This window comes from Mobula hypostoma, chromosome 25 (genome assembly GCF_963921235.1).
Source record: "Mobula hypostoma chromosome 25, sMobHyp1.1, whole genome shotgun sequence".
Classification (NCBI taxonomy): domain Eukaryota; kingdom Metazoa; phylum Chordata; class Chondrichthyes; order Myliobatiformes; family Myliobatidae; genus Mobula; species Mobula hypostoma.
Window position 1 is genome coordinate 2,784,972 of NC_086121.1, and position 16,752 is coordinate 2,801,723.

The following is a 16,752-nucleotide window of genomic DNA, read 5'->3' on the forward strand; positions in this document are numbered from 1 at the left end:
ACGGAGGGGCCACTGCACAGGATCAGAAAAAGCCACAGGAAGTTGTGAACTCAGCCAGATCCATCATGGACACAAGCCTCCCCTTAATGACATCCGCCATCAAGGACCCGCATCACCCAGGACAAGTAATCTTCTCATTGCTGCTATCAGAGAGGAGGTACAGGAGCCTGTAGCCACACACTCAAAGTTTCAGGAACGGCTTCATTCTCTCTGCCATCAAGTTTATGAATGGTCGATGGACCCATGAAATACTACCTCACTAGTTTTTCCTCTTTTTGCACTAGTTATTATTTTAATTTATATATATATATATATATAATTTGTAATTTATAGTTTTTAAATTATTATGTATGGCAGTGTACTGAGGCTGCAAAACAACAAATTTCATGACATATGCCGATAGAAGCAGCAAGAGCAGCCCCGGGCCATTCCATTCTATTTTTAGCAATGAATGAACAAGATTTATGACAGAGGTTCAAATGTGAAAATAGCCAATAAATAATTTGTGAAGGTTACGGCGAGAGTTAAAACAGCATTCACATCTCCTCCCTGCATTTCTCAGTGAATCGTTTCACTCTGTTCTCCCTCTCCTGACACACAATTGACCTAATTTGGCTTCTCTTTGTCCCACTCCCATCAGGGAGGAGGCTACCAGTCGTCCAGGCCAGGATCACCAGACTCAAAAACAGTTACTTTCCCCAAGCAGTGAGGCTGATCAACACCTCCACCCACCAACCCACCCCTCCACACCCTCAAACACCACTACTTTATCATTTCCTGTCAGAGTCACCTCATGTACAGACACTCCTGTGCCTAGCAACACTTTATGGACATGCAATCAATCTATGTATACAAGTTATCTTATGTATTTATATTTATTGTGTGTTTTTGTTGTTATGTTCTTTATCTTATTGTGTTTTTTTGTGCTGAATTGGACCCAGACTAACAATTATTTTGTTCTCCTTTACTCTTGTGTACTGGAAATGACATTAAACAATCTCGAATCTTGAATCTTGAAATGTAAAAATAGCCAATAAAAAATTTGTGAAGGTTGTGGCGAGAGTTAAAACAGCATCCACATCTCCTCCCTGTGTTTCTCAATGAATCATTTCACTCTGTTCTGCCCCCCTTGATACACAATTGAAGTAATTTGGCTTCTTTTATTGTCAGCCAATCTGTCACTTGGTATCTCACAACATTTCATCTTAGGTAGTTTGTTTTTTTTTGCCAAAAAAGCAAATTCACTTTTGATTTTATTCATTTCCATAGATGCTTCCTGACCTGCTGAGTTCCTCCAGCATTTTGTGTGTGTTGCTCTGGATTTTCAGCATCTGCAGAATCTCCTGTGTTTAAAATTCACTCTGTCCTGTGTGAGAGGTGGTGGTCTCTACTGAAGAACAGTTTATTTTAAACACCACATTAAAAAACAAGTTCCTTTTCTGAAACAATAGCCACATATTGATTAGCCCCATGTAACCTCACGAGTGTGTGCCTCTTCTAACACGCAGCACTGGGAATTTAATTACTCTCTGTCTGATTTAAAATGGGACGTTCCAATTCTTATGCAGTGATGCAGAGTGCTGTGTGAGGTCACATGACGCAGTCAATTTTAACAGAGGGACAGGGATTAAAAAGCCTCCTCATCACGTTCTGGAACTGCATTGCTGTGAGCTCTACACTACGGGAAGTCATCTCCCAGGTGCTTCTCACACAGCATTCCCCTCTCCTGCCCGCCGATCCTGCTCCGTCTAGCCGCTCTCTGGTGACTGTGGGGGCTCCTTCTCTCAGCAAGGTAGGTAGAGCACTCTTTGCTTTTAACTCTGATGCTGGCAAGGGCAAATTTGCCCAGAGGGCTTCTCTACCCACTGTTTAATTTTTAAATTCAGTGAGCAGATGTGTTTCAGGTGAAGCCGGGCGAACGTTACCCATCCGCTGACACACTCTGCAAGACTTCCAGGCTGTTTATAATTTATTTGACTTTCTGGATAAAACATCACTAAGAAATTTTCAAAGAAGACCCAGTCTGTATATCTTCTTGCATGCAGTGAGTTTTCAAAAACAAGTTTGTAATTCTCTTTGGCAAAGCGAGTTTATTTGCAATTTGATCCTCGACATAGTAGGGTGAAATATTCATCTCCCACAGCCAAGCCCGGTCACACTGGGTGAGATAACCTGCTTTATCTTCTTATCTCCCCATCTCCTGGCATCTTAACTGAGAGAAGATCATTCCATTATAAGAAGTGTGTCAAATCTTTGGAGAGGGTGCATAAGCGGTTTACCAGGTTGCTGCCCAGATTAGAGGGCATGTTCTATAATGAGAGTTGGACCAACATAGGTTATTTTCTCTGGAGCGGTGGAGATCTGATAAAGGTTTATAAGATCATGAGAGGTGTAGGTGATATATTTTTCCAAGGGTTGCAATGTCTAATACCAGAGGGCATGCATTTAAGATAAGAGGGGTTAACTTCAAAGGAGATGTAAGGGGCAAGTTTCTTACACAGAGTGGAGGGTGCCTGGGATGTGCTCTCTGGGGTGGTGGGGTAGAGGCAGAAACATTGGGGACTTTTAAGAGACGTTTAGATAGGCACATGTGGGTATGTGAGGAAAATGGAAGGATATGGACATCGTTATGGCAGAGGGGATTAGTTTAGTTGGCCACTTGATTACTAATTTACACAAAATGATGGTGGAACGCAGCAGGCCAGGCAGCATCTATAGGAGGAAGCACAGTCGGCGTTTTTGGCCGAGACCCTTCATCAGGTCTCATGTCAGGGTCCTGACGAAGGGTCCCGGCCCAAAATGTCGACTGTGCTTCTTCCTATAGATGCTGCCTGACCTGCTGCGTTCCACCGGCATTTTGTGTGTGTTGCTTGAATTTCCAGCATCTGCAGATTTCCTCGTGTTTGCGTGACTACTAATTTAATTGGTTTAGCACAACATTGTGGGCCGAAGGGCCTGTTTTTGTGCTGTACTGTTCTGTGTTCCATAAGATTGCTTGAACTTGTCTGTTTAGGTGGAATAGGACTGATCTCACGATGTCTTCAGGAACAATCAATTTCACTCTCACCATCTCCCACCCCTCAAGATGAAAACTTTAGATTTATTTATCACACACAGAGAAATGTGTCATTTACATTAACAACCAACACAGTCTAAGGATGCGCTGGGGACAGTCCGTAAGTGTTGCTACACATTCCTGCACCAACATAGCGTATCCACAATGCTCGGCAGAACAACACTGAACAACAAAACATAACAAGTCCCTTTCCTCTCTCACTCTCTCTCTCTCTCACTCACACACACACACACACACACACACACACACACACACACACACACACACAGATAAACAGACAGACAGCCACACGGATAGACAGACAGGTGTGTGCACGCACACACACACGCAGACACACACACACACATACAGACAGACGCACACACACACACACAGATAGATAGACACACAGACACAGACACACACACACACACACACACACACACACACACACACACAGATAAACAGACAGACAGCCACACGGATAGACAGACAGGTGTGTGCACGCACACACACACGCAGACACACACACACACATACAGACAGACGCACACACACACACACAGATAGATAGACACACAGACACAGACACACACACACACACACACACACACACACATACACACATACATACAGACAGACACACACACACACACCCACACAGATACACGTGCGCACACACAGACGCAGACACAGACATACACACACACACACACACACACACACACACACACAGGTGCACGCACACACACACGCAGACAGCTACAGAAACAGTCACACACACACCCAAAAAACAAAAACAACAGGAATTCTGCAGATGCTGGAAATTCAAGCAACACACATCAAAGTTGCTGGTGAACGCAGCAGGCCAGGCAGCATCTCTAGGAAGAGACGCAGTCGACGTTTCAGGCCGAGACCCTTCGTCAGGACACACACACACACACACACACACATGGAGACAGACAGACAGACACAGATGCGCACACACACAGACACACACACACACACACACACACACACACACACACAGATACACATGCACACACACACACACACATACTCACACACATACACACATACACACACACATACTCACACACAGACAGACAGACACACACATGCACACAGACAGACACACACACACACACACACACACACACACACGCACGCACGCATACCCCTCCCACTGCAGGACAGGCCGCCTTTGGCCTCCAGTGGACTCCAACACCATCAGAGATTGACAGGCACTATGATTTTACCCAGAGAAGGAAAACATTGCAGGTCATTCAGCCTAGAAGTGAGAATTTGGGGTAACATTGGAGGTTAACAAGAATGATCCTGGGAATGAAAGGGTTAACATATGAGGACTGTTTGATAACTCTGGGCTTTTACTTACTGATGTTTAGAAGAATGAGAGTCTCACTGAAGCTTATTGAATACTGAAAGGTCTCGATAGAGTGGACATGGAGAGGGTGTTTCCTATGGTGGGGGAGTCTAGGACCAGCAGGCACAGTCTCAGAATAGAGGGACATCCATTTAGAACAGAAATGAGGAGGAATATTTTTAGCCAGAGGGCGGTGAATTGTGGAATTCATTGTCTAATCACAGGACAGTTCATGATGATCAGTTAATCTATTAACCAGTACTTTCTAAACTCTCCTACTAATGGAAACATTCCCTATGTGTCCACTCTATCCAGACTTTTCAGTATCCGCTAGGCTTCAATGAGATTGCCAGTTCATCTTCCTGAACTCTATTAGGTACAAGCCCAAAGACATCAAGTGCTCCTCACATTCTACACTTTGTGAGCCTCCTGTGGACTTTCTCCAGCCCATCTTTCCTTAGAAACAGGGCTCAAAACTGCTCACAATATTCCAAGTGCAGTCTAACCAATGCCCTATAAAGCCTCAGCAGCACGTACTTAGAACATAGAACATAGAATAGTACAGCACACTACAGGCCCTTCGGCCCACAATGTTGTGCCGACCCTCAATCCCTGCCTCCCATATAACCCCCCACCTTAAATTCCTCCAACGATCTCAATGGAGGAGCCGTCAGTGTTCAGCGGAGAGTGGTCGCTCCGTGCTCTTCTGAAATCAACAACCATCTCTTTTGTTTTGTTCACATTCAGAGACAGGTTGTTGGCTCTGCACCAGTCCATTAGCCACTGCACCTCCTCTCTGTATGCTGACTTGTCGTTCTTGCTGATGAGACCCACCGGCAAAGGGACTTTGGAGTCCTCATGCAAGATTCCCTAAAAGTTCACTTATAGGTTGAGTTGGTAGTAAAGAAAGCCAATGCAATGTTAGCATTCATTTTGAGAGGACTAGAATACAAAAGCAAGGATAGAATCAGAGAGGACAGGAAAATTTTTAATTGGGGAAGGGCAAATTATGAGGCTATAAGGCTAGAACTTGCGGGTGTGAATTGGGATGGTGTTTTTGCAGGGAAATGTACTATGGACATGTGGTCAATGTTTAGAGATCTCTTGCGGGATGTAAGGGATGTAAGATGTAAGCACCAAATTTCTTGCGGAGAAACTCACCTGGTCCCTCAACACCAGCTCCATAGCCAAGAAAGCCCAGCAGCGTCTCTACTTTCTGTGAAGGCTGAGAAAATTCTATCTCCCACCCCCCATCCTCACCACATTCTACAGAGGTTGTATTGAGAGCATCCTGAGCAGCTGCATCACTGCCTGGTTCGGGAAATGCACCGTCTCGGATCGCAAGACCCTGCAGCGGATAGTGAGGCCAGCTGAGAAGATCATCGGAGTCTCTCTTCCCGCCATTACAGACATTTACACCACACGCTGCACCCACAAAGCTAACAGCATTGTGAAGGACCCCATGCATCCCTCATACAAACTCTTCTCCCTCCTGCCATCTGGCAAAAGGCACCAAAGCATTCAGGCTCTCATGACCAGACTATGTAAGAGTTTCTTTCTCCAAGCCATCAGACTCCTTAATACTCAGAGTCTAGACTGACATCTACGTCTTTTACTATTATATTGTAATTTGTCCTCTACTGTGCCTATTGTCTTGTTTATTAATTATTGTACTGTCCTGCACTGTTTTGTGCACTTTATGTAGTCCTGTGCAGGTCTGTAGTCTAGTGCAACAGACCGCAGTGGAGGCCAAGTCCATGGGTATATTTAAAGAGGAAGTTGATCGTTTCCTGATTGGTCAGGTCATAAAGAATATGGCAAGAGGGCAGAGTGTAGTGAGTTTCAGAGTGTGAACAGGTTCTGAATGTGACTTTGTGTGTGAGTTTGAGTATGTAAGTGTGAGTTTCAGCATGTGAGTGCGAGTTTCAATGTCTGAGTGTGAATTTCAGTGTGAGAGTGTTGTGAGTTTCAGTGTGTGAACAGGTTCTGGATGTGACTGTGTGAGATTGAGTGTGCAAGTGTGAGTTTCAGCATCTGAGTGTGAATTTCAGTGTGAAAGTGTAAGTTTCAGGTTGTGAGTTTCAGTATGTGAACCGATTCTGAATGTGACTCTGAGTGTGTGAGTTTGTGTGCGAGTTTGAGCGTGCAAATGTGAGTTTCAATGTGTGAACAGGTTCTGAATGGGACTGTTGTGTGAGTGAACAGGTGAATAGATTCAGTGTGAGAGTAAGTCTTGTTCACATCTGAAGGGAAACTGGGTGGGTTTCTCCCCGAGAACCTGCCTGAAGCCTTGGCAATGCAGGTTCTGCTGACTGTAACTGAGTGAGACTGGGTGAACCTTGTGTCTCGGATGCTCTTGTTCAGTCTGGAATGCAGCACTGGAGACCTGCCTGCTCATATTTTAAAGGTGCTCTCTTGAGCAACAGTCACACATTCCTGCTGGGCAAATTGCAGATTTTAGATCCAGATTTATTTATCACATCCATGTCAAAATGTACAGTGAAATGTGTAACTAGTATTGGCAACCAACACACACAAGAATGCACTGGGGGCAGCCTGCAAGCCCCACCACATATTCCAGTGCTAACACAGCATACTCCAAACGCTCAGCAGAACACCACAAGCAACATTACAGAACAACACAGGGCAACAACAGCAAAACAAGGTCCTTTCCCACCCCTCACACGGAGACTGGCACTGAACCCCAAGACCACTTTCAGCCCTCCGACCCCAAGGCCGGGACTCCTAGACTCACAGTTGCTTGTCCAGATTTCTTCAGCATCACCTCATAAACCACCATCAATGAGGAGATGGACAGCAAGTTCTGGAGAACAGGAAGTGCTGCCATTGGAGGGGGTCTGGAGGAGGCTCAGGAGAGTGATCCCAGGGTATGAAAGGGTTAACATATGAGGAGAGTTTGATGGGTCGGGGCCTGCACTCGCTGGAGTTTAGAAGAATATGGAGGGATCTTATTGAAACCTATCAAATATTGAAAGACCGAGATAGGGTGGATATGGAGAGGATGTTTCCAGCAGTAAGGGAATCTAGGACCAGGGGACACAGCCTCAGAATAGAGAGGTGTCCCTTTGGATCAGAGATGAGGATGAATTTCTTTACCCAGAGGTGGTGAATTTGTGGAATCCATTGTCACTGACAGCTGTGGAGGCTGAGCCATTGGGTACACTTGAAATGGAGGTTGAGAAGCCTTTGAATAGTCAGGGTGTCAAAGATTACAGGGAGAAGGCAGGCGAGTGGGATCAAGGGGGAAAATAAATCAGCCATGATGGAAAGGCAGAGCAGACTCAATGGCTTAATTCTGCTCCTAAGTTTTATGGTCTTATAAACATGACGGGTCATTCAGCCGAGAGCTGAGCCTATTGGGAAGCATCCAAAATATCACAGTCCCAGTATACCTCTCATCACAGTGCTAAGCATATTGTACTGTCTCAGTACTTTTATACTTGTGTGCTGTAGCACTTTTATTATTCACAGTTATTTTGTAAATAACACTATTCTTTGCATTTCTGGTCAGATGCTAAATGCATTTCATTGGCTTTGTATCTGTACTCAGCACAATGACAATAAAGTTGAATTTAATCTAATCTAATCTAATATTCACTTGGTTGAGAGAATTGTTTTTATTTCACAGGGAGAGTAAACCGATATGACTGAGGAAATTTGCCTCACAGTTTGAATATGAGGACTTGATCCTGGATTCTTATAGAGGAGAAAAGGGAAGTGAGAAATGTAGTAGGAAGTCTACAGTTCTCTACTGAGGCCCATGGTTAACAATCTGGAGAATCAAATCCAAGACAATGTTTCTCCTTGTTACTCCTGAGGTGTGAAGGCTGCAGTATGACACAGTGTATCACAGGAGCAGTTTAACTTAGCACCTTGTCACAGATCGCATCATTCAACTCTTTGATGGAAATTCGTTTTAAGCTAAATTTCCTTACATATTTCCGTGAGTCACAATGTCTTATTCTCTTCTCACTGAGACTAAGCCAACTTTGTCAAAGGAAGAAAGTTGTTTTTGAACAGTGGGAAGTTAGTAAGCAATAGGTATATTTGTTTTAGACAAAGACAACTAATCAATCAGCTGTTCATAATTTATGGCTGCTTTTATTTGTATCTTGCAATTGAACCAAGTGATTGATGAGCTTTCAATATTTCACGGCTGTCATCCACCAAGAGGAAGGCATGGTCATTCGGTAATAATCCCTGGTAGATCTGGAACATGTTTGTGCATCTACTTTGCTGAAGATTAGTGTCAAGAATTCACTTCAGTCCTGATGGGCTGCCCATCATAAAAAATATTTTCTGATTTGTTTTAATTTTATTTGGAGATGCAGCTCAGAACAATGCCTTCCAGCTTGACAAGCTGCACTCCCCGACAACCCACCTATTTAATGCAACTTATAAAATGCTGGAAGACTCCATAAGTCAGACAGCATCTATGAACATGAACAGATAGTCAATGTTTCAGGCCAAGACCCTTCTTCAGGACTCCTATTTAATATTATTTAACCCTAGCCTAATCGCAGGACAATTTACAATGGCCAATTAATCTACTACTCAACATCGTTGGACTGAGGGAGGAAACAGACGTGAGTCACAGGGAGAACATGCAAACTCCTTATAGACAGCAGCGGAATTGAACTCCAGACTCCAGAATGCACTAAGTGGAATAGTGTCTTGCTAACCAGGATTAAATCTAAATCGGGGAACTCACAGTCACAACACCTTCCTGAACCACTTGAATTTTGTAACTGACACTGCTCTGGACAATTTCTCTTTAACTTTCATCATTGACAAGCTGCATCTCCATCTGGCATGGGAGCATCAGAGATTCGACCAGAAGTCCCTTCAAAGGACTGTGAGAATGGCCGAGAGGATTATAGGGGTCTCCCTGCCATCCTTTGGGGACATTTATCAGGAGCGCTGCGTATGCAGGGCCCTTAGTATTATCAAGGATCCCATCCATCCAGCATCCTCTTTGACTTTCTACCATCAGACAGGAGTCTCCGATGCATAGAGACAAGAACGGTCAAGATGGGAAACAGCTTCTTCCCTCAGGCCATTAAGCTTCTGAACTCCCTGCCGCATTGCATTTGAAGTGTCACCGGATAATTTGTATTGTACACTACAGTATTTAATTTCTGCACTTTACTTTGTTCATATCTGTGGAATTCATTTGTAGACTTAATTCGTACTTTCCAGAGTTATTGTGTGTTAAATGTGTGTTATGTGTACTACTGTGCTTTACACCCTGGTCCGGAGAAACATTGTGCCATTTGGTGGTATACATGTATATAGTTAAATGACAATAAACTTGACTTGAGTAAAGAATTGAACACGTACTTAGGATATATGCAAAGATATTTGCAATATCCCGGCTTTCTTAAACCTACTTTGTGATATCTAATGACAGCAGAAAAGCTCTGTGACATTGTTCTAACTTGTTTGGAAAGCTTTTCCGATGAGGATTCAGATTATTAGTGTCTGTACACTTAAAGAATCAAATACAGATTTCTAGTCCAATTTTTTGTCTAACTTGGACCCAATTCATCTTGTTATCTCCTTCCTTTGCAAGATCTGAATGATTACAGACCATTAAACTTAATGTCTTTAATTATTCCCTGGTGGTTTGTCTTGATACTATACAATACGATAGCTTTTATGGCATGCCAGTGATGGAGTTATGTAACAAACACAATATTCCCTCATTCTCCTCAGAGATCATTAATTGCATTTTTGGATAGCCACAGTACCAGTTATTGCTGGTGAGATTTATTATACAGGCTGAACAAATGGCTCGTAATGTTCATTTAGGAAAGTTGGCTTTGGTTCCGAAGGAAAGTAACAGGACTCAGGGAATTAGTCTCACAGCTTGAACGTGAAAAGCCATTCCTGTCTCCCATCAAAGGTAACAGGAGAGAAGCTGGAAGTGTGGCAGAGAATTGCACATCCGTGAAATGTGATGATTAGCTGGAGGTCTGGAGCAACTGTTTGGAACAGATAAGACTAGACTCACCACATGAATGAAACACAAGGTGCCATCACTAAAAAAGCAGAAAATGAGAAAAGAAAATAGATGGGACAAGTGTAGGTTTACAAAGAATGGCCAGTGTTGTGGTGTCGATGAGCTGGGTGGATTAGAGAACAGCCAGTGTTGTGGTGTCCAGTGGCTGGGTGGACTAGAGAATGGCCAGTGTTGTGGTGACCAGTGGCTGGGTGGATTAGAGAATGGCCAGTGTTGTGGTGTCGATGAGCTGGGTGGATTAGAGAACAGCCAGTGTTGTGGTGTCCAGTGGCTGGGTGGATTAGAGAATGGCCAGTGTTGTGGTGTCCAGTGGCTGGGTGGACTAGAGAACGGCCAGTGTTGTGGTGACCAGTGGCTGGGTGGATTAGAGAATGGCCAGTGTTGTGGTGTCGATGAGCTGGGTAGACTAGAGAACAGCCCGTGTTGTGGTGTTCAGTGGCTGGGTGGATTAGAGAACAGCCAGTGTTGTGGTGTCCAGTGGCTGGGTGGATTAGAGAATGGCCAGTGTTGTGGTGTCCAGTGGCTGGGTGGATTAGAGAATGGCCAGTGTTGTGGTGTCGATGAGCTGGGTGGACTAGAGAGCAGCCAGTGTTGTGGTGTCCAGTGGCTGGGTGGATTAGAGAATGGCCAGTGTTGTGGTGTCCAGTGGCTGGGTGGATTAGAGAATGGCCAGTGTTGTGGTGTCCAGTGGCTGGGTGGACTAGAGAACGGCTAGTGTTGTGGTGACCAGTGGCTGGGTGGACTAGAGAACGGCCAGTGTTGTGGTGACTAGTGGCTAGGTGGACTAGAGAACGGCCAGTGTTGTGCTGTCCCGTGGCTGGGTGGACTAGAGAATGGCCAGTGTTGTGGTGTCCAGTGGCTGGGTGGATTAGAGAACAGCCAGTGTTGTGGTGTCGATGAGCTGGGTGGACTAGAAAACGGCCAGTGTTGTGGTGACCAGTGGCTGGGTGGAGTAGAGAACAGCCAATGTTGTGGTGTCCAATGGCTTGGTGGACTAGAGAACGGCCAGTGTTGTGGTGACCAGTGGCTGGGTGGACTAGAGAATGGCCAGTGTTGTGGTGTCCAGTGGCTGGGTGGACTAGAGAACGGCCAGTGTTGTGGTGTCGATGAGCTGGGTGGACTAGAAAACGGCCAGTGTTGTGGTGACGATGAGCTGGGTGGACTAAGTCATCAAGTGTTATGGTTAGCATGACACCTATACAGCTCAGGGCTTTCTGGCGTTCAAGTCCTGCGCCGTCTGTAAGGTGTTTGTGTGTTATTCCCGTGTGACCTTAACATAACGTCCTAACTTCTGTATTCAATACATTGTTTTATGGAAACCAATGAGCCAAAAGTTTTTTTTACATCCCTGTGATGTCACTTCCAAAAAAAAATTGGCCTGTATTCCCTGATCCCTTTTTTCTACTGTATTCCACAGTGCCCTCCCACACACTGTGTAAGATCTACCCTGGTAGGTCCTCACAAAGTAGAACACCTCACTAAGTTCCATCTGCCATTTTTTCAGTCCATTTTTCCAGCTGGTCCAGATCCTGCTGCAAGCTTGATAGCCTTCCCTGCTGACCCAAATCTTGGTGTCATCCACAAATCTGCTGATCTAGTTAACCACATTTCATCTAGATCATTGATGTAGATGGCAAACAACAACGGACCCAGTACCTATTCTTGTGGCACACCACTGGTCACAGGTCTCCAGTCAGAGAGGCAACCAGCTACTACCACTCTCTGGCTTCTCCTTTGAAGCTAATGTTTAATCCAATTTACCACCCCATCTTGAATGCCAAGAAATTGAATTTTCTTGTGCAACCTCCCATACAGAACCATGTCAAATCTTATTCTAAAGTCCATGTATACAACATCCACTGCCTCTCCTTCCTCAGCTTTCCTGGTAACTACCTCATAAAACTCTCTAAGATTGCTTAGGCAAGACCTATCAAGACCCAAGGATGTTTTAAATATCTCTGCTAGGGCCCATGCAATTCTGCACTTGCATCCCTCAGGGTCTGAGGGAACATTTTGTCAGGACCTAGGGATTTATCCACCCTGATTTGCCTCAAAGTAGCAAACACCACCTCCTCTGTAATCTGTACAGGGTCCACGTCCGCACTGCTGCTTTGTCTCACTCCTATATACGCTGTGCCTGTCTCCCGAGTAAATACAGATGCAAAAAACTCCAAAGATCTCCCCCATCTATTGATTACTACTCTGATCTTCTGGAAGACCAATTTTGTCCCTTGCTATCCTTTGCTTTTAATATATTGTACCTGTAAAATCCCTTGGGATTCTCCTTGACTTTGTCTGCTAGAGAAACCTCAGGCCTTTGTTTAGCCTTCCTGATTTCCTTAAGTGTTCTCTTACATTTCTTACACTCCTCAAGCATTTCATTTACTCCTACCTGCCTATATCTGCAATTCACCTCCTTTATTCTTAACCAGAGCCTCAATATCTCTCAAAAACCAAGGTTCCCTAAACCTGTTATCCTTGTCTTTTATTCTGATTGGCACATACAGGCTTTGTACTCTCAAAATTCCACTTTTGAAGGCCTCCCATTTACCAAGACACCTTCGCCTGAAAACAACTCGCCCCAGTCAGCACTTGCCAGATCCTTTCCAATACAACCAAAATTGGCCTTTTTCCAATTTAGAATCTCAACCCAAGGACCAAACCTATTTTTTTTTCCATAATTACTTTGCAACTAATAGCTTTATAATCACCAGGTGTAAAGTGTTCCCCTACACAATCTTCTGTCACCTGCCCTGTCTCATTCCCCAATAGGAGATCTAGTATTGCACACTCCCTCACTGGGACCTCTTTGTAGTAACTCTGGAAACTTTCCTGAACACATTTGACGAACTCTATCCAATCTGGTCCTTTTACAGAACGGGAGTCTCTGACAATGTGTGGAAAGTTATAATCACCTACTATCACAACCTTATGTTTCTTCCAACAGTCTGTGATCTCTCTACAAATATGCTCCTCTAAATTCTGCAGACTGTTAGGTGGTCTATAATATAATGGCAATAACGTGGTCATACCCTTCTTATTCCTTCAGTTCTAACCATAAAGCCTCACAAGACAAGTTTTCTAGTCTGTTATGACTGAGCACTGCTGTGATATTTTCCTGACTTGTAAAGCCACTCTTCTCCTTTTAATCCCTCTATTCTGTTACACCTAAAACACTAAAACCCCAGAAAACTGAGCGGCCAGTCCTGCCCCTCCTGCAACCAAGTCTCACTAACATCCACGATGTCATAATTCCAACTGCTGATCCACGTCCTAAGCTTGCCCGCCTTTCCTACAATACTCCTTGCATTGAAATATACGCACCTCGACCTCTTCATTCCTGACTTTGCACGTAGGCTTAACAACATCTTTCTTCCACTGCTGACTTCAAGAGGAAACGCAGCAGTACAGTCAACATTGTCACCTCACTCCCGGACAAGCTAAATGCTTGATTCGAGGTTGATAAGACTGAGCCCCCGAGGAGAGCCACTGACGAGACCTGACGAGGCTGAGGTACATAGAACATTCCAACATGTCAACAACCGCAAGGCAGCGGGGCTGGACAGCATCCCAGGGTGGGTCCTCAAAGTGTGTGCTGAACAGCTGACTGGTGTGTTTACAGACATTTTTAACCTCTCCCTCTCCCAGTGTGAAGTGCCCTCCTGTTTCAAATTGTCCCTGTACCTAAGAAGACCAAGGTAGCATGCCTGAAGAATTGATGCCCTGTCACACTCACCTCAATTATAAGCAAATGCTTTGAGAAGCTGGTTAAAGACTATATCTACAGCATGCTACCAATCATACTGGACCTCCCTACAGATTGCCTACCGACGGAACCGGTCTACTGATGACACCATAGCCACAGCACTACACATTGTCCTCACTCACCTGGAGAAGAGGGATGCATATGTTAGAATTCTGTTCCTGGACTATGGTTTAGCACCATAATTCCCTCCAGACTTGACAGGAAGCTCAGAGACCTCAACCTGCACCCCACCTTGTGTAGCTGGATCCTAGACTTCCTATTCGGAGCGCCGACAAGTGGTAAGGATGGGCTCCCTCACCTCTGCCTCTCTGACCCTCAACACAGGTGCCCCCAGGGTTGTGCCTTGAGTTCCCCTCCTCTAATCTCTTTACACCCCCGAATGTACTGCCACACACAGCTCCAATCTGCTGACCAATTTTGCAGATGATACCACATTGATCAGCAGTGGTGCTGGGATAACAACCTCTCCCTCAATATCCAAAAAAACAAAAGAGCTGATGGTGGATTACAGGAGAAACGGAGACAACAGTGGATCTGCAGTTGAGAGGGTCAGTATTTTCAGGTTCCTCAGTATACGCATCACTGAAGATCTCACCTGGATTGTACACACTGGCTGTGTGGTAAAAAAAAAACAACAGCTTCTCTTCACCTCAGGCGACTGAAGAAGTTCAGCATGAGCTTTGAAATCCTCAAGACATTCTACAGAGGCACCATTGAGAGCATACTCACTGGCTGTATCACCGCCTGGTACGGGAACTGCACCAACCTCGATCACTGGGCACTGCAGGGAGTGGTATGGACAGCCCAGTGCATCTGTGGACTTGAACTTCCCTCCATTGAGGACATGTACAGCAGCAGGTGCTTAAAGGAGGCCTGTAAGATCATCAGAGACTCCAGCCACCCCAACCATAAACTGTTCCAACTTCTTCCATCTGGCAAACGCCACCACAGCATTAAAGCTAGGACCAACAGGCTAAGGGACAGCTTCTCTCTGCAAGCCATTAGACATATAATTCAAATGTCTGTACGTTGCAACGGAGTCATAATGTGAAGATTTTTACTCCCTCACATCGTGGGATGGATGTAAGACTTAAATAAATTCAATTGTGTTACCACAACCACTTCACTCTATGTTCTGGCACTCTAGTTCCCATCCTCCCGCAACTCTAGTTTAATCTCTCACATGCAGCACCAGAAAACCTTCCCGCTTGGATATTAGTCTCTGTCCAGTTTAGGTGCAAACCGCCTCTTCTGCACAGGCCCAACTTCCCTAGAAGAGAGCCCAATGATCCAAAATACTGAAGCCCTCCCTCCTGCATTAACTCCTTAGCCACGTGTTAAACTGTATGATCTTCCCATTCCTGGCCTCACTAGCATGTGGCAAGGGTAGCAACCCTGAGATCATAACCCTGGTGGTCCTGTCCTTTAACTTAGCGCCTAACTCCCTGAACTCACTTTGCAGGAGCTCGTCCCCCATTCTACACACGTCACTGGTGCCTCCTTGGATCACGATCTCTGACTGTTCACTCTGACACTTAAGACTGCTGTGGACTTGATCCAAGATGTCCGTGACCCTGGCACCCAGGAGGCAACATACTATCCTGCAATCTCATTCCCATCCACCAAGCCTCCTTTCGGTTCCCCTAACTAATGAGTCCCCTAACACTACAGCATGCCTCTCCTCCAGTCCTTTCTTCTGAGCCACAGACCCAGACTCGGTGCCAGAGACCTGACCACTGTGGCTTTTCTCTGCTAGATCATCCCCCCCCAACAGTATTCCTGTTGTTGAGGGGAATGGCCACAGGAGTAATCTGCACTGGCTGACTATCTCCTTTCCCCCATCTTTCCAGCCATGCTCTCATCTCACTGCTACATCAGGAGAAGGTACGGGAGCCTCAGGTCCCACCCCACCAGGTTCAGGAACAGTTATCACCCCTCAGCAATCTGGCCCTTGAACCAAAGGGGATAACTTCACTCAACTTCACTCACCCATCATTGAAATGTTCCCGCAGCCTATGGACTCACTCTCAAGGACTGTTCATCTCATGTTCTTGATATTTATTGTTTATTTATATATTTTTTGGTACATTGCTTGTTATCCTTCTTGTTGGGCGTGGCCTTTCATTAATTCTATTGTGTTTCTTTTATTTATTGAGTATGCCCCCAAGAAAATGTAACAACTTTCCACCGGAGCAAAATGCACAACATGTACATATAATAAACACAAGAAATTAATAAACACAATAAACCAGTAATAAATGTAATAAATCACTATAGTAAATATAATTCACACTCAATACATTAAGTAATTATTATAGGTATCTGTTAGTCTCATGAAACCATGGATTTGCTCCTTGGAAGGTTTCCAGGGCGCAGGCCTGGGCAGGGTTGTATGGAAGACCGGCAGTTGCCCATGCTGCAAGTCTCCCCTCTCCACGCCACCGATGTTGTCCAAGGGAAGGGCATTAGGACCCATACAGCTTGGCACCGGTCTCGTCGCAGAG

The 16,752-nt window shown here is 45.0% G+C and overlaps 1 protein-coding gene across 1 annotated transcript in view; it reads left to right on the top strand.

Moving 5' to 3' along the window:
• The first annotated feature begins 1,615 nt into the window (after nt 1–1,615).
• Nucleotides 1,616–16,752, top strand: part of rap1gapa (RAP1 GTPase activating protein a) — a 473,779-nt gene continuing 458,642 nt past the window's right edge. The window contains exon 1 of the mRNA XM_063033337.1: nt 1,616–1,792. The gene's annotated coding sequence lies outside the window, so the exon portion shown is untranslated. The remainder of the gene's footprint in view (nt 1,793–16,752) is intronic.